The sequence below is a fragment of the Polistes fuscatus genome, unplaced genomic scaffold (assembly GCF_010416935.1).
Source record: "Polistes fuscatus isolate 324 unplaced genomic scaffold, CU_Pfus_HIC Scaffold15, whole genome shotgun sequence".
NCBI lineage: Eukaryota > Metazoa > Arthropoda > Insecta > Hymenoptera > Vespidae > Polistes > Polistes fuscatus.
This window is the reverse complement of record NW_025113053.1, coordinates 2,949,999-2,956,624: the sequence shown is the minus strand read 5'-3', so window position 1 is coordinate 2,956,624 and position 6,626 is coordinate 2,949,999. Positions and strand designations below refer to the sequence as shown.

The following is a 6,626-nucleotide window of genomic DNA, read 5'->3' as shown; positions in this document are numbered from 1 at the left end:
CAGCAGCAGTTCGTCAGATACGCGTACGCGAATTAAATGCAATAATTTCATGAAAACGTATGTACTTTCGTTCATAGATATCTTCGTAGCATGAATATTAAACGAACGAATCAGCTCAGCTGGCCGTTAATTAAATGAAAATTCTTTCGTTTCGATTCTAATTAAAAAACACCGTTTATATTTTCCTAATATTTGAATAAAATATACGAGTAGATGTAATATTCCCTACTGTTTTAATGTCATGTAAGTTTTTGAGTATCGAAAATATTGTTCAACGATGCAATAAAAATATAATTATTATTCGATATATATATATATTTGTAGAAAAAGAAAACAAAGAAAGAAATAAAATTATTTTTACAAACTGATCGTTGCCGTCGTCCCGTCGACGGACAAATCTATTATACAGGGTGTACTAGATATTAAATATTTCATTTATTTTTAATCATAAGAAAAATGTTAACTTATTTTCATTGGTTTCAAAAGAAGTATATCATTGAAAAAATGTGGATAAAGTTAGACTGATTTGTCTTACAATTTTATCACATTTTTAATGTTCAAGATCATTTAAAGATCATGATACGGATGAACTGAAATGTATTTTTTCATCTATTTTCTTATAAAATCCCTGACATGAACACGATGATTACATGTTTCGTTAATAATCGTACAAATCTATTATTATTATAATACAATGAAAGTTCTAGAATAAACAAGACAGAGAGAGAGAGTTAGTAAAAACTTGTGGTATGAGGTGAGAAGCACGAAATATCGTACAACGTCGAATATAATTATATTTCTTCTTTGTCGCTTTCCGCCATTACCATAGTTCGGTTATAATTACTCGAACATTTATGCGAATACGTAACTAATAATAACTAAGTGATGGGTATTCATTGAAATGTTATCAGATTTAATGGACGCCCGTTAGACAAAGTTATAGCACGGTACGAAATAAATCCTCGTTGGATATGCGCAGCAATGAAAAGGGAAGGAAAATGAAGAGAGAAAGAGTAAGAGAAGCTTATAGAGAGGGGAAGTAGTTGGAAAGGGGATGAGTGGGGTTGGTTGCGAGTAAAGGTGACTAGTCGTGGAAGAGTACACGGCTCGTACGTATAACCACACTAACGTTGGCATTCAACGAGAATGACAATGCATACTCCGCTGCACTTGCTGCTTAATGTCATCCTCAAGCCGTGCCTAGTATCATTAGTACACGCGTACATACCCCTCTCAACACGAACGTGCACGTGCGTCTTCGTGTGTCCCAGAGTTTCTGTCCTCCGTACCTCTCTGCTGTTGCATTCGTGCTATCTACGAGTGAATTTTAGATAGAAAGAGAACAACTACGACGATGACAACGACGAGGTTTGGTATCACTTCTAGGATACAATAGCAGTGTAGCGACACTCGCCACACCGTTTGCCTCTTCTTGTTTTCCCCCATACAAGTATTCTTATACGATGAACGTAACACCGCGAAAAGGACGTTGTCCGAGCAACTTCCTTCCTTTTGTTCGTGTATAAACCTAAATCAAAGTAAATTCTAACGAATGATTTTCTAATTAATCGGATTTAATATCAAAAGTCAAATTCTTTTCAAAGGTATGCTCTAAATTGTTTCAAAAATATTATAAAATGTAAAGAAGGTTTGGTCGAGTATTATTTAGAAAAATAGTAATTTTATTCTTTTATATTATGTATCTTGTGTGTGGGTAAGAATATTTTTGTGAAGAAATCAATTTTAAAGTATATTAATATTAAGATTTGTTTCTTTGTATGAAAATTTGAAAACTGCATTACAAGCAAATATCAATTACTTCAAATTGACAGTGAAGACTAATACGGGTACTCCTAAGACTCAATGTATGTGTGCCAGTAATAATAACTATTATGTTATTAAATAATAATTATTTTGTCCATAAAATAATTTTTAAAATAAATTCTTTTAATTTTGTTTATAATAATATCCCGCTTTTATAATTATCAATATGATAATATATTGCTTGAAATTTATTTATTTTTTATTCGATCCCGTTTAATTTATCATCAATCCTCTTATATGATTATAAACAAATCTAATTTTAGTCATATCGGAGTAGACGATTTTATTCCTTGAAAATATTTTTCGTATTAAAAAAATTCTCATTTCTAATATCCATCCGATCGACTTATACAGATTTACTTTGAGAATTTACTGCAAAATATTATAATTCTCTTTGAGATTCAAGCTTTCAACGTAATTATGTATTTATTTTTTTTCTTTCTTTATCAATACGAATGAAAGAAGCTTATAAAACTATAGACGAGCAAATCAATATATAATCTGATTAATAAAATTAATATTTTACATTTATTTCCTCTACAAATCCCTACATTTAACCATTCAATTCCACGATTATCGTATTATATTTATTTATTATATTATCGTTGGATAAAATAATTTTTGAGAGAAAATAAAAAGAAGAATTCATGCTCGTGGATTGAACGTTAAAGTTCTTTGTTTGTATCCACGATAGGAATCTTAGTATTATATAAGAACAAGAGTAAGTATGTGATCGTTTTTGACATGTTACTCTTTGTCCTGTCTAAGTTTTTTTCCGAGACAAATAAGTACATCTTTGGTCTTAAGCAAGAGATGGTTGACGTCTCGTTCAACTCGAGTCGAGTCGAGTCGAGTCGAGTCGAGTCACGTCACATTGGTTTACAACATGTACGAAGTGACTCGTCCGACTAGAAACTGCCTGTACTACTTAGCTCTGTCACGTTACCGCATCGATCCGCGACTCTTCCTTTTCCCTTCTTACTCTCTTACCCTCACCCACTCTCTTTATCTCTCCCTCTTTCTCTCTCTCTTTCACCTTTGACCAAGTATTACGATCTCCGTTTCGTTTTATTTCCTACTTGGATCTTGCTACAGTAGAAAGAAAGAGAGAGAGAGAGAGAGAGAGTGCCATCGAATTAAATGAAATTCCACCTTGAGGAGCAACTTTACGACATCGTTACGAATACAATCGACTAACAAATTATTTTCATCGGATTATCTTACTTTAATACGAACAAAAATTTCGAATAAGATGTTGCAAGATAAATACACTAAGCGCGTTTATAAAATAACAAATATCCCATTGAATTTTACGTTCATTAATATGAGTTATTCTTTTCTCTCTATCTATCTTTTGTTCTCTTTTTATCTTACCCGTGTGTTACTTATTCTGTCATTGTCTATAAACCGATTAAAAGATTACACTTGGAACTGTAATGGACATCCGTCTACAAGTACGGTCGATACGATACACGTTCAAACGTTTATACGTTTACAACATCGAACTGTTTTACTTCTTCTTCTTCTTCTTCCTCTTTTTGAAGTTATACTTCTTTTAGCGCGTTGGGAAAAATGTAATGGGGAGTGATTTTGTTCCGATTGTCTGGAAAAACGACACCATGAAGTTTGTCGGTATTTACGATGCGCGGGCAAAGCGATTTCAAGTATACGGCATGAAGTTGTCTTCTTTTCTTCTTCCCCTTCTTTTCTCAAGCGGGTCACCCATCCAAATACTAATCGAACTCAGCGCTGCTTTACTTAAATGATCGAAGCGAGAACTAATGCTGTAACCGCGCCATGACTGTTGACGCGTGAAGTTATTCGATATATCTTTCTTATATTTAGTGTGGACTGATATCTATATTATGATATTTTATTATTCTTTCTAATATATATAATATATCGATAATAAATTTAAATTAATAATAATAATAATAAATTTTTTTTTGTTAAGTTATTTTTGATGTTATTGAGGTTATGTTCGTTTTGGTACGGCAAAGAAGTATAACTTCTTACGTGCGTACATAAGTACACACACCAGTTTTTTATTAGGACTTTTTGTTCTGTTATAATAGCTTTTTTTTATTGCTATTTCTAAGAGCGATTTATTGTTTTTACCCAGCTCTAGGATGTTAACTAGGCTGAGTTTTGGCGTCAACGTCACACGGTATTCCTAAAAGTGGTTCACCCATCCAAGTACTAATCATGCCCAACGCTGCTTGACTTAAATGATCGAACGGGAACCAGTGCTGTCAACGCGGCATGGTCGTTGACGAAATGTTTTACCTTGGTACAAAATAACTAGTAACGTTAGTAGCTAAAATATAGAAATGTTGAACGCGTATCGAATGAAGCTACCAGCGAACGAAAACAAAAATGAAAGAGGAAGATAACGAAAATTACACACGAGATATAAAGAAACAAAACAATCGAGGGGGAAAAATATGACAGACAAACAAAAAGAAAACGATACTCTCGCGTGTTGCTGGCATCGATTTAATTCGTTGAAATTTGCGAAACGAGTCGAGTCAACGTTTTTATGCCAATTTAATAACGTATAATATCAAAGCGATGGCAAAACGAATCGAAGTTACATTCCTTTTTTGAACGAAAGTAGTGAGTACTCGAGCAAGAGAAAAAGAGAAAGAAGAAATATGAGTAAAAAGGGAAAGAGAAGAGTTGGGTGGGTGGATGGGTGGGGGATGATTCTGGTTGATGAGTAAAAGAAGATAGATGAAAGGGCAAATAAATTCGAAAAGATTAATCAATGGTATGCGATGAAAGGTTCCAAAGAGAAAACGAGTTCAAAACGATATGAACCAAATTCGTAAAAGGTACGACGCTTTTTCTATGAGTCAATTCAACGAGAAAGAAACAAAAAACGAAAGAGCGATAAACTGGAGGAGCAACCAAAAGTATCGGAATTAAGTAACCTTGCGACAGGTTTACGCAAAGGGTTAAACGAAACTATCGTCTAATGCAACCGGAGGCATATATGCGGTAAAATAGTCAAACTAGACACCGCGTATTATTCAATTTTAAAGTAATTATATAAAAGACAACAGATCTTATGTTGAATCGCTGCAAGCTATTATCTTACTAATGCTTTGATACGTTGCATCCATTGCTACTATATTTACGAAAACAACAACAACGATATTCACTCTCGACAACGGGTATTTATTTGTTTTATGCATATTACTTGTTATTTTTTCTTTTTTTGTTTTTTTTCCTTTAACTATCTCCGCTGTTTTTCTCCTTTTATCTACTCGTATCTGTCTATTCGTATCCTTCTCTCTATCGGTGCTATATAATAATAATAATAATAATAATGATGATGATTTTTATAACTATCGGATGGTAATTAATAATATACAAAATAACGGAGAAAAAAAAGAAGTATTAATACTTAAAGAATGAATAAAAAGAATTTGATGTAAATTCAAACGTTGATATTTTCGTAAAAATACTAAATCATAGATAATTTCATTTATAAGAATTTCTCTCTCAAAGTAGTAGTAAGAATGATTAAATAAGAAGGTATAACTATTCGATATATATATATATATGTAGATAGAAAAGCTGACCGATCGATAAAAATTCAGTGGCTCGTTCGAATCGTTCCCTCGATCACCGATAACATCGGAGATTTTTAAAAGCGTACGATCGATGCTCTCTCATAAAGACCGAAGCTAGGAGAAAAATCGATAATCGTTTTATCCGGCTCGCTTAGCTCGTTGACCAATTGAGTGAGATACGTTGACGTGGCATATAAAATCTGTTTCCCTAGGAACTATCCTTGCGAAAAATTCTTCATTGGGCTCTTTTAAAAGACTATATACTGCTTGATTTTTTCTCCCATCGTGACTATTTCTAACTTTGACTTTTTTCCGGATCAGCAATTCACTTTCACACTGAAAACTATTCGGAACGAATGAAATATCAGAAAAAAAAAAAACAAAGAAAATAGACCGACAAACGAAACAATATTAAGTATTATGCACGATGATCGTATAATTATCGATACGACGAAAGGGATTGTCTATAAAATGTCTTAAAAAATAAAAAAAAAATAAAATAAAAAACGATCGACGATTATAAAAAATGTCTACGGGCAAATAATCGTACGGAAAACGTTTTCATTTGAAAAATTGTTCAAAATTGATGCCACGATTATCCTTGTTACAATCTTGCACGCGTCACAAAATCCTTTACTTTATTTGTACATTAAAAATGATCTTCTTCATAGTTCGATATATTTCGTTTTTATTCGCACCGAGTTACGCATTCGAATATTCTTTCGCGCGAAACGCGAGGAAAAATTTTACGAAGAGCTATTTTATCCTTCCTTCCTTTCCCGTTTTCTCTTTCTCTCTCGGTTCCAATTTCCCGTGCTCTTATTTTTGGACAAAAATTCATCTCGGAATAATAGCACAGTCGTATACGAACGGCAAATCTGATTTGACCAACAAATTTGAAGAGAGGGTGAGTTCTGGGAGATACAGAGAGAGAGAGTGAGAGAGAGAGAGAAGAGATAGGGGAAAATAGCCCGTTCGTTCAATGTATAATCGATAGTACCGAATTACGTTATAGTACGAAAAGTGCATCGCTCCCGGTGCATCCGCGGCAATTCATGTGTAATGATTTCATCGATTATGCTATATGTGCTCTCCATTTTTTCCCCTTTTCACTGTTTTAATATTCTGTGTACACTGTACAACATGGAATATTAAGGTACGGTCAATTAGTACGATTAATGATCGTCGATTTATTTCGTCGATCGATATATCCAATCCTACATA

The 6,626-nt window shown here is 33.3% G+C and overlaps 1 pseudogene; it reads right to left on the bottom strand.

Annotated features, from left to right (window-relative positions):
* Positions 1-3,976: 3,976 nt before the first annotated feature.
* Positions 3,977-4,098, bottom strand: LOC122514751 (annotated as a pseudogene).
* Positions 4,099-6,626: the final 2,528 nt, after the last annotated feature.